A 20762-nucleotide genomic window follows, 5' to 3' on the forward strand; every position below is an offset into this window, starting at 1 on the left:
TGAATATGTATGTGTGTGCGTAGACATGTATATGTAGTATTCTAAGATGTGTTTTGTTCAATGTGTCCACATTATATACATTACTCTCTGTTATCAAATAAACCATCCCAGAGCTTCTGTTTAAATAATCTTTGTTTTACTTAATATAGCAATTTTAGCTTATTGCTTGTTGTTGTTGTGTCTTTTGTATCTGATTTATAAGTCAGACTCTACTGTAGCTATGTGTATAGAAAAGAGTGTAGCATGCATAGAGTTCAGTATCATCTGTGGTTTCAGGCAATCCTGGGAGCCTGGAATCCATCCCTCTAAGATACAAGAGAATCCCTCCCTGTGTTACACCAGTCCTGGCACAGGAGCATTCTCCTGGTAGCACTCGATCCTCTGCCCCAGCTCCAGCCTGAGCTCTGGTACTCCTACTTGGCCTAGGACCTCCCTCTAAGGCCAGGGAGAGGCCCTCCTCACAGCCTAGCTGAGTTAGGAAATACAACACATTCCTTTTTGCAATCTCTGAGGTGGGTGCTGGACAGAGGTAGAATCCACACCATTGGCTCTGCCAGGTCAGAAGAAGATATTTATTACCCACTACAGTCTTCCAGGAGAAACTGGGCTTTTAGACCTGAACTGGGAAGCCATCGTGCTCCATATGGGAGGCTGGACGGAGAGACAAAAGCATGGGTGCAGCAACGAGCTCCTAGATAGCGCCGCACCCAAGGCTGTCATCACATCTGGGCTTTCCTGGGTTTTCTGGTTTCTGCTCCCTGAGACTGGAATAGCCCTGACTGACTCAGGTAGAGCTGGCTGCACAGAAACCAAGGCCATCAACGGGATCGCCACCATATCTCAGCTGTGTCGAGGCTGCTTTCACTCTGGCAGGCTCTGCTTTCCTGTCCAAAGATACCCATCTCAAAGTTTGGATTGAGCTTAGCCAGTTCCGCAGAAAGAGAAGTTCTTTATCAGTCAGCGTCTGTCATGGCAATGCTGTGTAACAAGGAGTTCCAGAAGGCTCGGTGACCTAGTACAATTGTTCTTTTAGTACTCATGGTTATGCTAGACTCCAGGCTTCAGCTGCAGTCAGTGAACTCTCCATTCTGGAATCCTCAGAGGAAGCTGCCTTGGCCAACTGGGCAAATCTTCCTCAAAGTGTCAGTCAGGAGCAAACAGCTGGTGCTTTCTTCAGGCCTGATGTGGAACAGGTGACTTGTCACTGCTAGACAAGTTCCAGAGACAGAAGCAGGACAGGCAGCTCAGCCCATGATGGATCCGAGGGGAAGGCTATCTCCCGTAGCAAGAATGGCAGGGAGGACAGAGTCATGCAGATAACCTTTGTCCACATATAACTTTGTCTTCCTCAAGAGAACCTCCTAGAACGAAGTGTCTCAGCTGGCACAGGGTGGCTACCCTCCCTGTTGTGCCCTGAAGTGGGAGAGGACACCATAACCATCATCAAGGCAACAGAACCTTTGCAGACAGGCAGGCAGTCAATGAATCGGTGAACGGCCTAGACCAGCTCGTATCCATCCAACTCCTGAAATTTTTACGAAAAGCACAGGGTCCAGGAAAGAGCCAGGGAGTCATTTCTACAAGGACCAACTGGGTACCGAAAGACCAACTGTGACATGTGAGTGTCTTTAGCCTTCAAACACTAATTTTACATCTGCGAAGTAGCAATCCCAGCTGCCATGCGGACTTGGCAGGGCGGGGATGTGGGAGGCAGTGGGTGGCATCCTAGCGGCTAGCCCTCGTTCGCCCCTTGCTCCCCAACTCCCTGCCTCCAGGAAAGAGCACACAGGCTGGCCAGCCTGGAGTCAGGAAGCAAGTATCACTGCACTTCCCATTAACTGCCCCAAAGTGTTCCCTGTAACAACGGTGATCCCAACACTCAATTGCAGTTACCATGCAATTAGGCCACCACAGCGAGGTGATTGCAAAATTCATGCTGGCCCCATCCGGCAGCTCTGGGTCTTCCCAGGGACCATGACTCCACCCTCCGCATCTGGGAGAAGCAGCTGATCTCCCCTGGGTCTCTAAAAGGAATGCTCTTAGGACCTTGGAGCTACCAAGCTGAGAATCCTCGCCTGCCGGGGGCGCTGCAGAGCAGGCGTGAAGTAAGGTAAAGTCATGCAGAAAGATTAAAAAGGAGATCACATCTGGCTACACTGCGCTGGGCAGCGGTCATTGCTGCTAAAGGCTGATATCATCCCCTTTAAAGAGAGAAGCAAACCCTCCCTGCCTTCAGTTGTTAGGAGTGCTGCCTCACTGTGTCCCCAGGGGCGCCTGTTTGAGCCTCTGGGTCCTGAGCTAGGAGGAACGAGGATGGTTAGTCACGCCTGGCCTGTGAGTTGAACGAGAAGACAGCATGGAAGATGATTTGGGCTTGCTGTGGGCAATGCCAGTCCTACCATATGCCTGGCTCCCTGCTCCACCCTCAGGGGTCTTGGGCTACCGCGGCACGACAGGGTTCACCCACTCAGGAGACAGGAGTTTGCAGGCATCTGGATTCGTAGAAAGAAGGATCAATTTCTGAAGGTGATCTTCGACTTTTAGGTGAACTTTGACCCATCCTCTTAGTGAAGAGGTGCAGTGGGGACAGGGAAGAGATGGGTGGAGGTGAGAGGAATGGCGAACTTTGGTGAGTGGGAGTCGCTCGCATTATCTCGTCACCCCTGTTGCTGGAGCACACACCTGGCCGGACGTGTGCACGTCATGCACGCAGAGACATGCTTTAGAACACACAGTCACGGGCGCAGTCCCACAGCAACACATGAGCGTGTGCCTGTAAGCCAGGGAAAGCAGGATGCAGGAAGAGACACAGGTGGTGTTCACTTCCGGGCAGAAGCACACACCTATATACAGAGATGGCCGCTCACAGAGACCAACCTGCAGATGCACGCATGCTTCTGATGCAAACAAACAAAGCGCACATGTGTACACATACGTGATCACTCATGACACCTTAGAACCAATCCCCTGGACTCCGGGCTCGGTCCCACGGGACCCTTTGTAGTTGAGCCTGTGAGTCCACAATTGCCCACTAGACGGCGCTCCCGCTCTAGCAGTCCTGAGACTATTCAGAACAGGGAGCCAAGACTTGGTTGTCAAGACAACTTTACCCTTTCAAAAGTAAAAAAAAAAAAAAAAAAATGCTGCTGCGGAGGGCAGGGGGCGTGCTCTAGCTCCCATCAGGTGATCCCTGCCCTATTTCTTACAGTGCACTAGGGCCTGAAACAGGAAGTGGGGGGGAGGGGGAGCAGAAAGACGAAGGAAGCCAAGGTTATGAAAAGTGAGTTCTTGGGTTTTTCCAGACACAGTCCGTAAGTCACCGACTCTGTGACCATGAGTAGGTTCTCTGTTCCTCTGTTTCCTCATGCCAGCCCTCCCCAGTTCCTACGCAAGCCCGCTTCCGCATCCACATGTATCTATACTCAGATCGCTGGCTGCTCTCCCAGTCCAGGTCTTGTCTCAGCGGCATAAACATACACACACACACACACACACACACACACACACACACGTGCGCAGGTGTACGCAAACACACGCACAGTCACACATTAACACCCAACAAGGCCTCCCTGACCCTCTCTGCTTGTACTTCTTGAGTCTTGAAACTGCCACATTGTTTGAAATTTCATTTTGCCTGTTCATTCAGCCTGCTCCTGGGTGGTGCACTTTTAAGGAGAGCAAGAGTCCTCCTCATCCTTGTCTGATGCCAACCAAGACCCAGGCACTCTCGCCGGCTCGGACCCGGCGGCCTCAGTTCTGAGCTGGTGCTGCCCTCCAGTGGCGCTGGGCCCGCGACGCCTGCTTCTGCTAGTGTCCAAGTGTAACCTTTCCACCTGCCTCTACGCAGGTCCACCGCTACCTAGAACACCTCTGTGGGGTGGGACGTGGCGGGGAAGGTCGGACCTTGTCTCCTAATGGTCATCCCACCTGGGTTTGAATGACTAGCCCATGAGAAAAAATAAAACCCCTTAGGGCAGACATAATATGGTGTCTGTCTCTCTACAAAGTTCCATGCCCTCGGAGACAAGCCAGTCTGACTTTATTTTACTGATGAAACCCTAAGACCCAGCCCCACATAAAGGTAAAATTGTCTGGCCTGGGACTGGAGAGCTATCCCAGCGGTTAAGGGCGCTTGCTGTTCTTGCAAAAAGATCCAAATTCGATTCTCAGCGTCCAGCTCCAGCTCCAGGGGATCGGCTCCCTCTTCTGGCCTCTACAGGCGCTCTCATACACAGAAATAAAAGAATTGTAATCGCCTGTCCTAAGATCCCTGAGAATCCACTCCTCCATCCTCCACCCTGCCTGAGCACAGCGCAGCCGCCCCTTGCAAAATGCAAGCAGAAAACCGCGCTGCATAAACCAGTCCCTGGCGTGGCGTCTTTCTGCCCTGGGGCCTCCTTCCTCCCTCCCCCTCCCGAAATCGTCACTGAAAATTCCACTGAGGCCCTGAGGAGAATCAGCAGCGACAGTTCCCTGCGCCCCGCGGGCAGTCTTCATAGGGTCTGGGCGCACCTCGCGTTCTTTCTGGGGATTCTTGATTTTTGCGGGCTCCCGCTTCGGCATCCCCACTTATGGAACGCTCGAATGACATCGTTACAAGGCCCAGATAAGAGATTCCGAGTGGCAGCGGCTGTGAACGTGGGCTGTGGCAAGCGGGTGGCTGGATTCTCCCACAAAAATTTCCAAACTGCGAGGTGCATCACCGAGAGCGCATGCGCTCAAGAAGGCAGGCGTCTCGGTTTAACGACACCGCCCCCCACCCCCGTGCCTGTGGCGGGTTTGCAGTCCCCAGTTAATAACCCACTTTGAGCCTCCAACTCTCGGAACTAGGGCCGCGCTTGGACGGCTGGTTTTGGTGGTTTTGTTTGTGTTTACAGAGGGGGCTGCGTTGTCATCAGCTTCGCACAAGCAAGTTACACCTCGCCAAAGCCACATAGCTTCGCTTCTCAGGGAGGTCTCATCCAATGGGGTCTCCCTAGTTGATGCTTACCACCACAACCCAGAAAGGTGGGACAGAAGAGCAAACTCAGCAACCAAAGAGGAGCTTGGCAAACCTGAGCCAGTACCAGGCCGTGTGGGGGCTGGCTGCGACTATGTCCCCTGCGTAAAAATTGGCAGGCCTTAGCTCTGCCATGACAACTGCTGCTTCTGCTTCAAGCTGGAGAAGGGGTCCACCCACCCGGCATGAGGAGCCGGAAGGGGTTTTAGATGCCTGATGGATAGGGAAGGATAGAGAGAGGCTTGGGACTGTCTGAGTTTGAAGTATGTGTAAGGTCATTCACATTCCCACATTGCCAAGGGCTACTCAGCCCACCCCTGTGGCTTGTCCCTTTGACATTTCTTGGACTAGTATTGCTTCCAGAAAGCTCTATCACCTCGCCTCAAAACCCGTAAGCCCCTCCCTCACCCTAGGAAAAAGAAGGAAGGGGCAGCCTAGCCGAACTGTGAACCAACTACTTTGGCTTGCATTATAACCTTGAGCAAGCAAGCCCCCCTGGAGACTCCGCCTCTCTGAGCCTCAGTTTCTACCTCTATAGAATGGGGAGAATGGTACCATCTGCTCCCCAGACTAGAGTCAAGCAAATCACAAGAACAGCCCTGCTGCGGGAAGGCCAGACCCCAGCTCTGACTCCCAGCGTCTGGCTCAGAGCCGCCTCTTGCCTGAAGGGGTGGACCAGCTCCTCCAGCTCCTTCACTCTGAGCTGCCACCCTCTTCCCAACACAGTAGCAGATGAGCAGGTGCACTTGGTGAGAACAGGAAGCTGGAGGACTGTTTTAGGATTTCTGTTGCTGCAACGAAACACCACGACCAAAAAGCAACTTGGGGCTTCTGGGAAGCCTCTAAAAGCCCTATAGAGGACTGGGGAGATGGTTTAGCGGTTAAGAGCACTTACTGTTCTTGCAGAGAACCCAGGTTCAATCCCCAGCACCGAATGATGGCTCACAACCCAGGGGACGCTACATCTTCTGGCCTCCAAGGGCAGGCATCAAGTGTGTGCTCAGGACACAGACACACATGCCAGAAACACACCCATACATATAAGACAAAATTTCAAAAATTTTAAAAGAAAATAAGCATAACTTCTATGGACTTTTCTCCCCAGGGAAATCTGTGCAGTTGTATGATTTCACATGATTATCTGACATGGATCTGTGTCCTTCCCATGTTGAGTGGCATTTCTGAAGACCTTCATTACCAGAGTTGGAGGACACATTAGATTCTGAAAAGGGGCACACAGGGAAGGGACAAATCTGGAGATGAGAAACAAGCACTGCCCTGGTAACGGAGAAAAGTTCAGACACTGGAATCCCATATTCCGACACCAGGCCCCAGGCCTCCAAGGGAGGCGGGCATAGGGAACAGCTTTGCAAGTTGGGACTTCACTTAGTTTAGACTATGCACATACACACTTCTCTGCAATCTGTTAGCAACCTCTGACCCCGCCTGCATTAAGCAAAATGACCCCAGGATCTGGAAGGATGGCTCCCAGTTAAGAGAAGTTGCTGCTCTGCTTGAGGACCTGAATTCAAATCCCAGCACCTGCAACTTCAAGGGATCTGATGGCTTCTTCTGACATCTGTGGACATCTGAGTGCACACACACACACACACACACACACACACACACACACACACACACATTTGGGGGGCGGGATGAGACAAGTTTTCTCTGTGCCCCGGCACTCCCTCTATAAACCAGGCTGGCCTCAAACTCACCGAGATCCACCTGCCTTTGCCTCCCAAGTGCTGGAATTAAAGGTGTGAGCTGAGCTGGAGAGATGGCTCAGAGGCTAAGAGCACTGGCTGCTCTTCCTTCTTCCTAGAGGTCCTGAGTTCACTTCTCAGCAACCACATGGGGGCTCTATATGGGGATCTGATGCCCTCTTCTGGCATGCAGGCATACATCCAGATAGAGCCCTTATATAAATAAAACCTTAAAAAAAAAAAAAAAAAGGCATGGGCTACCATATTTTAAGTCACTGATTTTTTGTTGTTATTGTTCCATGTAGTAATTATAAACCATGGAGGTGAGAATGAGGTACTAGCATAATTAATAATAAAATGTTAGAATTTAATACTAACACAATAGCATCTAACATGTTTTTAAGATTTATTTATTTTATGTAGATGAGTGCTCTGTTTTCACGCATACCAGAAGAGGGCACCAGATCTCACTATAGATGGTTGTGAGCCACCATGTGGGTGCTGGGAATCAAACTCAGGTCCTCTAGAAGAGCAGCCAGTGCTCTTAGCTGGTGAAGCTGTTTCCTCAGCCCCCTAACATGTTATTAAACACTTGATACGTGCGTGTTCCTGGCTTTTGTACACACAACCTCATTTAAGCCCTGTGATAACCAAGGAAGTAGATGTTTCTATGCTCAGCCCCCACTCTTCAGGCCTAGAAATGTGGCTTAAAGTAGTTGAATTTCCCTTTACCTGGAAGAGTGGTACACGCCTGCAGCCTCAGTGCTCAGGAGATGGAGGCCAAAATTCAAGGCTTTCCTTGCCTATGCAGTGAGTTAGAGGCTAGCCTGGACTACCTAAGACCTGTCTCAAAAAAACAACAACAAAAGAGAGATTGAACCTGAACTGTCCAGGGTCACATAGTAACATGGTGACAGAATCTGGGAATTTTCATGGGCTTGTTCTGCACGCATTTGTGCTATAATGTTTTATTAATCTGTATGCTCTTCTCTCTGACTCTGAGTTTTCCTGGCTGTTGTGATTGAATGGCCTAACTCTTTTCCATCTCTCCCGCCTGCTCACTTTGTTTGTCAAGGCTGTGAACTGTCAATTTGCTCTTTCCTCTAAGAGAGTACAAATAAATATCCGTGGGGTTTGTGAAAACATAGCTAAATAAGTAGAGTAGCCATGGATGACTGAAAATGAATTTTTAAAATGAAACAACTGAGAAAGCACACAAAATTGCTTTCAAAATGCAAGGGAAATGGGGAACTCTCCCCAGGGCGTGTGGACCTTATCAAGCCTTGGACTAATGGCTCTAAACATGCATTTCCAGCCAGATTCCTTGCTGCTGATGCATGTAGAATGTAGAAAAGCTCAAAGAAGCTTTGCCAGATGAATGCATAATTGCTGGGAAACTGTTTCTAAATTAAAAGCCAAAAAATCTGAAGAGAAGGTGGGAAGTAGAGAAAGAAGTAAGACCTAACATATACACAGCAGAGGATGCTTTGATTCTTCACAAACAACAATAATATGTAAAGAAAATTCTGTGTCTGTGTTCATGTATGTGAGTTCCTGCATGTGTGTGTTCTTGCGCCTCTACTCTAGCATGTATGTACATGTGCATGCATTTGGGCCAAAGGTCAATGTCATGGCTTTCTCAGGGGCCATCTGCCTTGGGTTTTAGAAACAGGGTCCCTCAGTGGCCTGGAACTCACCAATCAGGTTAGGCTGACTCACCAGTGAGGACCAGGATCCTTCTGTCTGAGTCCCCAGGGCTGGGATTATAAGTACACACAGCCATGAACAGCTCTTCTACATGGGTTCTAGGTTGGATGGATGATTACTCATCCTTCCAGGATAACTACTTTGTCAAATGAGCCATCTCCCTGACCCTCGATGAACTTTTTAAAAAAGATGAACTAAATTTTAATTATGTGTATCTGTGTCGGGGGCAGAGGGTTATGTGAGATGAACGCAGGTGTCCAAGGAGACCACAAGAGGAGCTGGATCCCCTGAGCTACAGCTCCAGGTAAGCTACCCAGCTGAGATGCAGGAAACTAAACTCTGGTCCTCTGAAAGAACAGGAATCGATCTTAATCACTGAGCCATTTCTCCACTCCCTTTCTTAAGTGTCAGCTTTATTGAAACATAACTGTGTACACGTTCATAACTGTAGAATTGGAACTCTGAAAATTTTATTTACCCATGCAATAACAACACAACCAAGACAGTGACTGACATGGGAAATGATGAGATAGTCAACATTTCATTATTCCAGAAAGTTCCCTGGGGCTGGAGAGGATGATGGCTCAGCAGTTAAGAACACTGCTCTTCCAGAGGTCCTGAGTCCAATTCCCAGCAACCACATGGCTGCTCACAATCGTCTATATTGGGATAGATAGGTAGGTAGGTAGGTAGATAGATACATACATACATACATACATACATACATACATACATAGGTATTGCCCTCTTCTGGCATGCAGGTGTACATACATACAGATAGAGCACCCATGACATATGTAAAATAAGTAAATCTTAAGAAAGAAAAATGATAGATAGAAAGAAAGAAAGAAAGAAAGAAAGAAAGAAAGAAAGAAAGGAGGGAGGGAGGGAGGGAGGAAAGAAAGAGAGAGAAAGAAGGAAGGGAAGGAAGAGGAAGGAAGGAAGAAAGGAAGGAAGGAGGAAAGAAAGAAAGAAAGAAAGAAAGAAAGAAAGAAAGAAAGAAAGAAAGAAAAGAAAAAGAAAAAGAAAAAGAAAAAGAAAAAGAAAAAGAAAAAGAAAAAGAAAAAGAAAAAGAAAAAGAAAAAGAAAAAGAAAAAGAAATCCAGGATCACACCTGTGGCCCAGCACCTAGGAGGCAAGGTGATTGCTGTGAGTTGAAAGCCAGCCTGAGCTATAGAGTGAGACCTTATTTAAAAAAAAAAAAATGTAGAAAAAATATTTGTAAAACATGCCTGGCAAAAGACCATCATTTGAATTACACAAAGAACCATTAGAATCCCACAATAAAAGCAGACCATTCAAAATCTCAAAATGGGTGCAAGATATGGATAGGCACACCCCAAATGGACACAAGCGTGAAAAATAAGCAAAATGAAGTGTTGGTATAATGTTCTTGTGGAATGTGTGCAATTTACCCTTGTTCGTTCACATGGTGATTTATCAAGCCCACTATCTGGCTTCAATCCAGACATTGCATTTAAGCATCACCTGTCTCAAGTTTGTGTAAACATGCTACCATTTGTTCTCTGTATTGCCAATAAAACAACCAGCCAATGCTGAGCAATGGAGAGAATAGGGTGGGACATCCTGTCCAGAGGGGAAGAGAGAAAAGTGAGTGGGAGGAGGGTTTTGAGAAGAGAGACCTGAGAGGAGAGTACCTGGAAACACCAGGAGAGACTTAAAAGCAAATATAAGGTGGGAAATCTGAATGGGCAGAAGCTACACAGGCTTGAAGGTTTAGGGTGGAGTAATTATTGGCCAGCATTGTGCTCTAGCTTAAAAAAATACATCCCTAGTCTGTGTGTGGTGATTTGGGTGTAGAGCTGGTTTAGGAATAACCGCTGTTTAACTAAAAGATAAATCAATAATAAATACTAATAATCATCAACAAAGGTTATTCAATGTCATGAGCACACTAGGTCAGAGGCACAGATGAACACACCCATGTCTTTCCAAAATGTCAAAATTGATCAAATAACAATAGACTCACAGACTGTGTCAGTTTTGCTGGCTGGGGTTTGTCAAGTAACCCCCCACTTTCCTTGACAGGCAGCTGAATCAAACACAGCTTCATTTATTCCAATCTAAATGTTAATATTAATGTGTATATTCATGAATATGTATACATATACACATACATATGTTACAGAATGTCCTAAAGCAGCCTTGGCAGAGTTCAAAGAGCTTCAAAGAGGTGTGGGGTATGCATGGGAGAAAGCTAAGCCTGCTGGAAACAGCATCAACAGTGAGAACATAGCTGAAAGACAGACAGACACACACACACACACACACACACACACACACACACAGCCCCTGCCAGGGACAGTCTGGAATTCTCAGCCTATCAGTCCTTCATGAATACACTAGGTGGTCAGATGACAGGCCTGAGGGGCTGTCACCACCGCAGTGTTAGGGCATTTGCCTCTTTATGAGACGCAGATGACATAGGTAAACCCATGCCTTAGTCTGGTGTGTCTGATAAGTTCTCAGGCTTCATTTTCCTGATATGATTTTAATATGCCCATTAGCTCTGACTTACTTGATAGACAGATCGTCTCCTTCTACTTTTAGGAATAAGTTATATATCAGTCTGTGCCATGGTGGTGCCAGGCCAATGGTGCCATTCATATGCCCACCCAGGTGCACAGCCATCCTCTATTCTCAAAATGGACTTGAATGGAGTCTCTCTAGGCAAGGAACAGCCTGATGTCAACACTCTGCCTCATTAAAGAGGTGCAGGGTTGAAGAGCAATGAGAGAGTTACAGGTGTGGCGGTTTGAATGAGAATGGCCTCCATATACTCATGTATTTGAATGCTTGGTCCCCAGTTGGTGGAACTGTCTGGGAAGGATTAGGAGGCGTGGCCTTGTTGGAGAAGTTGAGCTTTGAGGTTACAAAAGAACCTGCCATTTGTTAATCAGTCTCTCTCTCTCTCTCTCTCTCTCTCTCTCTCTCTCTCCCTCCCTCTCTCTCTCTCTTTCTCTCCCTTCCTCTCCCTCTCTCTCTACCTTGTGCTTGTTGATCAGATGTGTGCTCTCAGCTAGAGTCCCCAAACTAAATGCTTTCTTTAATAAGTTGCCTTGGTCGTGGTGTTTTGTCACTGCAATTGAAAAGTAACTAAGATACCAGGACAAGTTAGAACGGATCAGCCCAAAAAAACTGACAATGCCAAATGCTAGTGAGGTCACAAAACAGCAGGAACTCTTGTGCACATGAGTGAGCATGCAAAATGGAAAACAGCTAAATATAATCTTACCATACAAATCGCAATCACACTCCTAAGCATTTACCTGAGTGACTTGAAAACACATCCACAGGAGGAAAAACAATTTCTATAGAAATGTTTACAATAGATTTATTCTCGGTTGCTCCAAACTGGGAGCAATCAAGCTGTTCTTCAAAAAACAAGTGGATAGATGAGATGTTGAATGTTCTATCCAATAATGAAATGTTATTGGATTGTGCCTCCCCACACCAAATTCACCTGCTTAAATCTGAACCCCTTTCCCATATGACTGTGCAAAGGTGAAGATAAACAGTTATAAACATATATGTACCTAACAACAAAGACTTAAAAGATATAAAGTAAAACTGACAGAATTGAGAGAGACCAGTAATTTGTCTACACATTAAATCTGGGAGACTAGAAACTTTACAATTCGCCGTCTCCTTATCTCTGCATATCTTATAGAGACAAAGTTCAGCGGTAGATCTTGCACATATTTTGTTAGATTTATCCATTACATTTTGGGGTGGTTATTTTTTTTCTTAGCGTTTTGTTGCTTTTCATTGTTGCTTGTTATTTTAAGTGGTACATTTTAAAAACCTCAATTTCCAGTTGTTTGTTTCTACTTATAAAAATACGATTGATTTTTGTATTGATCTTATATTCTGCATCTTTGCTTAACTCACTTATAAATTCCCATAGCTTTTAAAAACATCATTATTAAAATATAAATTATTAAGATATAAGCCATCGCACTTGCCCACTAAAAGTCCAGTCGGGTGAGTTTTAGCATACCCAGGGCTCAGGCACATCGCCACAATCATTTTAGAATGTTTTTGTTATCCAGCATAAAGCCTTCATATACCATCTACCCATTTACAGTATTCGAGTCAATGGCTTTTAGTGTATTTTCAGACATCTGCAAATATCAGCCACTTTAGAATATTTCGCCATCCAGTAAAAGACCTTTCTATATGTCCCTTAGGGCATTTCTCATTTCTCCCAGCCTAGTTCCTAAGCAAAAGCTCGTGTGCCTTCTGTTCCTATAGACTGCTCTATCCTAGATGCTATGGTAGAATGTTGTTTGAGTTTGTCTCCCAAGGGTGGCGGTGACAAGATGGTAGGAGAAGCCGGAAGTGATTAGGTCCCTGGAGAAACTGTCCTTAGAATAGACTAGGTCTCATGGGACCCTGCTTAATTTCCTTGAGGATGGGTTGTTATAAGAACAATTCTGGGGCTGGAGAGATGGCTCAACTATTTTCTAGATATACTGAGTTCAATTCCCAGTATCCATATGGTGACTCAGAACTGTCTATCATAGAATCTGATGTCCTCTTCTGGTGTTCAGATATCCATGCAGACAGACAAACAAACAAACAAACAAACAATTATTTTTTAAAGATGAAAAAAGAACAGCAGCAGCCCTGGCTCCCTCCCCATCTCTGATGCCCTGCCTCTCTGTGTCTTCCCTTGCTCCTTCATGTTTTCACACCCCCCTCCACCGCTACCGTGCCAGCAGCCATGGCACCCGCACCAGAGCCACGCAAATGCCACACCCTGCTCTTAAGGAGTTCCCAGGCTGGTTTTCAAAACAGGGCTACTGCTTTCCTTTCCCCCTGTGGCTTGAGTATCGCTCTAAGCACAGCTTTTCTTACATCCTATAAGTTTCGCCACGGCATCATTTCCTTTTGATTTATACTTCGAATATTCTACATTCACTTATCATTTCTTCTTTGTCCCTTTGCTTGATCCATGGACTTGTGTCAGCTTTCTTTCTGTTGCTAATGGGTGGCTTCATTCTGTTTTGGTGGGGAAATAATTCTCCTGTGTCCTAACACCTGCTTCTTCCTAAGGGTCTCTGCATCCAAGAGAGAAATGTCTATTTTGAGTTGCTGGGTGAAGTTTCTATTGAATATAATAGTTATAATAGTTATTATATTCTATGAACATGACATATTGAGGTAATTGAAGTCTCCAGTCATTGCTGTAGGACGAATGGAATGTCCAGACTGAATCCCTGTGCTGAAGTCAGTCTTGGCTTCTTTTTCTATCACTGTGATAAGAGTAACCAGAATGGCAGCACTAGTGTGGGACCCTGGACTGCGCAGCAGCAGAGAAAGCCAGCTGAGCCCTGAGCATGCACACATTTCTCTCTGCCCTGGACGGTGGCTCCGACCAGCTAGCTCAAGTTCCTGCTTCAACCTCCCCACAGTGATAGGAGAACCTGGAACTGGGAGTTAGAATAAAGGCCCCTCTCCTCTAAGTTGCTTTTTATTGGGGTGTTTTCTCACAACAACAGAAATAAAACTAGGAATTTAACATCCTTTATCATGGATGACTGGGATTTAATTTCCCATGGATCCTATTCTATTTTCATAATCAAAATTTTTCTTTCTTGTAAAATTTTTGGGTGGCAAAGCAGACATTTTCTTTCAGTTGATACCACAAAATATGAATGATTCTCTCAAGACACTTTCTTGAGTGACTAGCAATCTAAATGGAATTAAATTCTTTTGTTTAAATGTTAAAATATTATTCTGCCAAACAATTATTCAAAGACAGGAAATATAAAGGTAACTGGATCTCAATTATCCTGCCTAGTTGTCTGATTTAAATTTATGTAAACCTTTGTTGCTTCTGAAAGAGTGAAATGTCCCTTCTAAAGTTATCTGGCTAACACATGCTTCTAATATTCACATGAACAGTCTATCCATCTTCCCATTTATTTAAATAGTTTAAAGGTAACAATTATTTTCTCTCTCTCACACACACACACACACACACAAAACAGCTTTCAATTATCACTAATTATTGAGCCATTTTACCCCAGGATAATAAACATAAGTGTGTCCACCAGCTGACAGGAATGTGAACTGCCTCATATGAAGCACAGAATTCTTCTACACTTTTCTATGTTTAAAAACAAATGGTCAGCTATTAAGAATCCTTCAAATGACCATTTTATATTTCTGGCGTAATTAGATTGTTCAAAAAACGTCTCCTAGCTGGGCATGGCAGTGCACTTCTGTCATCCCAGCACTAGGAAGGATGAGGCAGGAGAATCCCCGTGAGTTTGAGGCCACCTGGGCTTCATAGGGAGACACTCTCTAAACAAACAAAAACCAACCAGGACTGGCAAGATGGCACAGTGAGTAAAGACAACTGCCATCAATCCTGACTGTCTAAATTCTATCCCGAAAGCCCATATGGTGGGTCTGGGTCTTGCTTCAACTGTGTTTGGACGGAACGACCCGGGGACTCCCATGTTAGCTTCCAGCTGCCTTCCAGTCTCTCCAGCTGCAGCTTCAGGGACCATGTCCACGCGGCCCTGGGCTCCTAGGACCACCAGCACTGGCTCTTTGCAGTCAGCACCATACTGCGGATCTCCTCAGAGCTAGTCCACGGAAGCTGCCGTAAACCGCCCCATCAGCTTGCGCCTGCAGGCTACTGTTTCGATTAGGATGAAGTGGCTCTGGAGGGTGGACGCCACTTCTTTCGCGAATTGGCTGAGAAGCGCAGAGCGTACGCTCAAATTGCAGGATGTGCAGCGTGGAGATGAGTGGGGTAAAACCCAGGAGGCCATGGATTCTGCCATGGCTCTGGAGAAGAACCTGAACCAGGCCCTCTTGGACCTTCATTCCCTGGGTTCTGCCCGCACAGACCCTCATCTCTGTGACTTCTTGGAAAACCACTTCCTGAATGAGAGGTGAAGCTCATCAGGAAGGTGGAAAGCTACCCAGCCCACATCCGTAGGCTGGCTGGACCCCAGACAACGCAGGCTGGCATGCCACCGCCTTCACTCGAGCACGAACGGGAGGCCTCCTCGCCTTCCGAAGGGCTCCCTCCTCCGCTCTGCCCCAGCCAGCCTTAGGACCTCCACCTGAATGACCCTCTCAAGCCATTAGGCAGCTTTGGAACCTCCCTGGAGCCCCTCCCAAGTCTTGGACCAAGTAAAAATAAACCTTTTTTAAACAGAAAAAAAAAAAAAAACATATAAAGAAGGCTACATTCACTCCCATGAGTTGTCCTCCCGCCTCCATAGCTGCAAACCAAGGCCGGGTGTGGTGACATAATTCTAGCCTTCAAGAGGTTCAGATGCGGTGTTATCCTGAATCTGAGGGTGGCCTATACTACATGGAGTTCTGGGCTAGCCTGGGATAAAGAGAAAGAGAGAGCTCCTGTGTCAGAAAGTGTCTGTGTGTGTACCTGAGCGTGTGTGTGGATGTGGAGCTAAGTTTGTGGACGTAAATGTCTATGTACATGCGTGTGCATCTGTGTGTACAGGTATGTATACTTGTGCGTGTGCATGTAATACCTGTGTGTACAGGTATGTAACTTGTGCGTGTAATGTCCCTTTCATGATCACAGGATTATTAACTGTTCCCAGTTTCATATGTTGCACCATGGACTATTCAACCATGTGGTCTTCCAAAGGCTGAACCACAACAAGTGCTATGGATGGAATATGATTCGTGTCCCCAGGGCTCATTGGAATTAAACCCTGGATCCTGGGTGGTGCTGATGGAAGTGGTGGATTTGGTTGGGGGCGGGGGAAGTAGGGGGTAGTAGGTCCTTAGAATGCTGTAAGCTGAACATTGGTTCTGTGAGGTGCCCTGAGTTCTTGTAAGAGAACTCTTACAAAAGAGGGGTTGGCCTGGCATGTTGGTGCACACACCGCTAATTCCAGCACTAATGAGGCAGAGGCAGGTGGATCACTGTGAGTTCCAAGTCAACCTAGTCTACACAGAGACCAGGGTTACATAGTGAAACCCTTTCACAAGCAGGCAAGCAGGCAAACCTGCTCACTCTGTCTCTCTGCTCCAGTTCCAGGTCATGCTCCCCCTTCTTGCCACTCGATCATTCAGCCACCAAGCCTCTATGGGGCACCAAAGGCAGGCTCTGATAGGGACCAGATGTTATGTTGTGCAGGCAGTTCAACTAGCCTGCCCTTAGGGGCCTTTCGAGTCCTGATAACACCCTATGACATCACCTGAGCCAGGTGCTTCATATATAAACAGTCAGCCACTCCCACCTGCTCTCTCTCTCTCTCTCTCTCTCTCTCTCTGTTCTCTCTTCTCACGCACTCTCTCTGCCTGTTTCTCTCCTGGGAGTCTACCACCATGTCTCTCTCTTTCTCTCTCTCCCCACCTCCACCTCTATACAATAAATTTCATACCACATCTGTTGTATGTGTGACATCATTTTTACATAAGTCCTAACACCGGGGACCCTGTGATGAACAGGACGGGCTCATTCCACGGTAGAACATGGGACACATTTGACCGCATGATTAACCAACCTGTACCTGTACTCTCCACCCTGTAACTCTGTGCTGTCCTCCCATTCAGACCCTGGATCTGCTTCAGGAAGGGCTTGGCCAGTAGAATGAGAGGCCCACAACACCAGCGAGGTTAAAAGCATACTTGGGCTCTGCGTAGCATCTGGGAGGAATGAGGGGTACATGGGATGGTTGAAAGGAGGAAAGGGGGGATGGTGTAATTAATCTCAAAAAATAAATGAAAAAATCAAAAGACAGAGTAAAAGAAAAAGGAACAGTGACACCTCTCTGGGTTGGGCTTCAAAGGGGTGCATACACCAGGCAGGACTTCATGGTGGCACGGCTGGCAGGGCTTCTGAGAAAGAAAAGCACCTGATCTTAAAGTGAACCTGCCTTTCTAGGGGGGGGCTCCCCTAGCCCTGTCCCTGTCCCTGACCTGAGCCACTGGGTTAACCCTTAAGGGAAGAGACAAGGGCATTTCTACACCTAGAAGCAGATTCCGTTCTTCATAGGCACAGATACTACAGGAAGTAAACTCTGTACAGTCCTCCAAATTGCACAAGTCCACATTGGGTGGTGCTGTTGTAGACATTATTAAGGCATGAATCTGAGTCGCAGGCCACCTGCTGCACACTTACATGGTAAGTGCCAGAGAACAACAGAGTCCAGGACCTTAGTGTCATGCTCTTGGGGCACAGGAAAGCAGCTGGCAGTGCTGGGAGCAGTTAGACAAGCTTAGTTCAGTCTTTTGCTTCAGAAAAACTCACTCCTGCTGAACCCAAGCCCTTCTCAGTACTGTCAGGGGGCTAACACAGACAGTCCCTAAGGTCCTATGAAGCTCAGAAGCTCTGAGAGGTGTTCCAACATGTGAAAATACTTTGGCTGTGCCTAGTAATATAGATATAATCCCAGCTACTAGGAGGTTGGGGCAGAAGGATCACAAGTTCAAGATCATCTAAGCTACAGGGTGAGTTCACAGCCAGCCTAGGTAACAATGAAACCCTGTCTCAGATTTTTAAAAGAAAAAAAGGTGGGGTGTTGTAGATATAGTTCAGTGGTAGAGCACCTGCCTAACATGCATGAGGCCCATGGTTCAATCCCCAGTAGAGGAAGGAAGGGTGGAAGGGAGGGAAAGGGTGGAAGGGAGAGAAAGAGGGAAGGGGAAGGGAGGTAGAAAGGAAGAGGAAGGGGAGAAAGATAGGAAAGGAAGGGCAAGGAAGAGGTGGGAGGGAAGAAGGGAAGAAGAAAGGCAATGCAGTGAGGTGCACAATGCTATACAGAAGAAGAGGCAGAAGAATGTTAATAGTTTAGTTAGTAAATCACCGTCCAGGTTCAAATCCCAGCCCTGTCTTTTACAAGCCCTCAGGACTCTAAGCAGGTCATAGGTTACTTTACCTCTTTGAAGCTCAGTTTTTCTGGGGTTTTTTGGGGGGAGGTTGAATTTTTTTATTTAGTTGTTTTTTTGCAGGGAGGTGTTGTTTTGTTTTTGTTTTTTGTTTTGTTGTAATATCCTGTGCAACCCAGGCTGGCTTGAACTTGCTGTGTAGCTAAGGGTGGCCTTAAACTTTTGATTCTCCTGCCTCCGCTTCTCATATGCTCAGATTAGTCATGTATGCCACTATGTCCAGTTTTACGAAGAGCTGGGGATCAAACCCAGGGCTTCACACATACTAGGCAAGCATTCCACCAACTGACACATCCCTAGTCCCTCAATTCCAGAAAGTGAGGCAATGTGAGTTATCCTGTGTGGTGCTGAGACCACAAGGCGGCCTATACCACTATCTGCTAGTTACTGTTAGTCACTACTGTCCCCAGCACACTCTTATCGCCAGGGAGCTCACACCTGTAGTGAGAGATAAAGCCAATGGGTGGTGGAGCTAGAGAAACAGTGGATCCGCTGTGGGACTACCAATTGCCCCTGTGGCAGGTATCCTAGGGACAACTGGAGCCCAGGCAAGTCTTTCACTAGAGGACCAGAAGCAGCAAAGCCAGGACACTCCCTAGACTGGCAGGTTAAACCTTAGTTGGGATTATGAACTAAATATCTGATGCAGCTTCTAATAAAGCTAACGAGTTGCTTCAACTGGCAGCTTAGGGGGCTGAGGGCATAGCACCTGTCCCTGTTGTGTCCCGGAGAGGATTCTCTAGTAGGTGACAGACATATCATGAAAGTAGCGGTAGCAAGGGCACTCACTGTAGCAGGAAGATATCCTGTTCCCAGCATGGAACAGGAGGCATGAGAGCTGGGAGGGGCCAGGCTCAAGCTTTTCTCACAAAGCCCTCTGAAGGCCCAGAGGAAGACAATACAGCCTGTCCTGATGAGACCTGATAGGCTAGGGTCAGAGGGAAGGAAGGAGGACCTCCCCTATCAGTAGACTTGCAAAGGAGAATGGGAGGAGATGAGGGAAGGATAATGGGATTGGGAGGGTCTGGGGGAGGGGCTATAGCTGGGATACAAAGTGAATAAACTATAATTATTAAAAAATAATTTTTTTTTTTAAAAGCCCTCTGAAGAACTGCCCGGGTGGTGCAGGTCCATGAAAACTATCTTAATTCCTTTTAAGGCCCTAATAATGTCCCACCAGGCTCCATTTCTCCAAGGCCCCACCACATTCCATAGCTTCACACTAGGGAACAAATCTCCAATGCACAGACTTTGTAAGACAAAGAACATCCAAACCACAGCACCTGGAGAATCTAAGAGATTAAGCAAAGGGTGAGCAGACTTCAGCTCAGGAGGCAAACTGACTGGGGTTAAAATCCAGACCATTCAACCTCCTCCTCCGGGGAGGAGGTTGTCACATGTCTGGGTTTCAACACCTTGTCTGTAGCCTACAGACTATGATGGCACCACACAGGGCACTTTGAGGACTGGCCTGCTGTGCATAAAACTCCTGGCACAAATTCAGCCTTCCATAAACACTAATTGCTAGGGTGTGCCCTTGCTAAGGGCTATGACATTGTTGGTCCGCAGAGTTCAGTTGCTAATCTGAAATGACATCGTTGCTTGGAGATTAAGTAGAAACATGGAGAGTTTCAGAGTAAATTGCTCTTGATCCAAGACAAAACACCCAAGAAAGCCTGTGCTGTCGAAAGCCAAGTGCTTAACAGAAGTCAGCCCAGGAAATAAAGACAATTGTCTTATAATTTTGATTAAAAGAAGGGCTGGCTCCCTGCTCATCTCAGCATCTTTCCAAGTTTCGTCTGAAAGATGTGCTCCTTTGGCTGTACTCCCCGTCTGTTGAAGGGCCTACCTAATCCCATTTTCCTGCCCCAGCCTTGAACATGAGTCTCTGAAGTCCTCCATTTAATTTCAGTTCTGTGGATTTGGTTCACTCTTTGATAACTAAATAGTCTGCATTGTTGCCCCAGGCTCCAATCCAAAGCCTTCCTGGAGCCTTCAACACAAGTGGTTAGCAGCACTGAACTATTTCCAGGACGCCTCTGTTTGGCTAAAGAAAAAACAAAGACTACCAACCCCACAGTGTTATATATCTCCTATAATAAACTGAAGGCAGTTCAGAGCAAAGAAGAAAGAGTTTAGGCAAACCGTGAGGGCCCAGGATTTCTCTATGCTCTGATCTGCCATCCCCAGCTTTCCTTTGACTCATGGGAGCTGCTCCCCTTCCAGACCTCAGTTCTGCATTGTAGGTAGAAAAAGAAAAAGGAAGCAACAGAGACAACAATACTACTCATTATCCAAAAGTATAATACATGGTCACCTCTAGCTGTAAGAGAGTCTAGGAGTAAGTAGTTCAGGTGGATACACTGGATTACAAAATATGGGTAACATTAGAAGGAAGGAAAATACAGTAATATAGGAAGAACACTATAGCCTGTGAGCCA

This window comes from Psammomys obesus, unplaced genomic scaffold, assembly GCF_907164565.1.
Source record: "Psammomys obesus unplaced genomic scaffold, mPsaObe1.curated_primary_1811, whole genome shotgun sequence".
Classification (NCBI taxonomy): domain Eukaryota; kingdom Metazoa; phylum Chordata; class Mammalia; order Rodentia; family Muridae; genus Psammomys; species Psammomys obesus.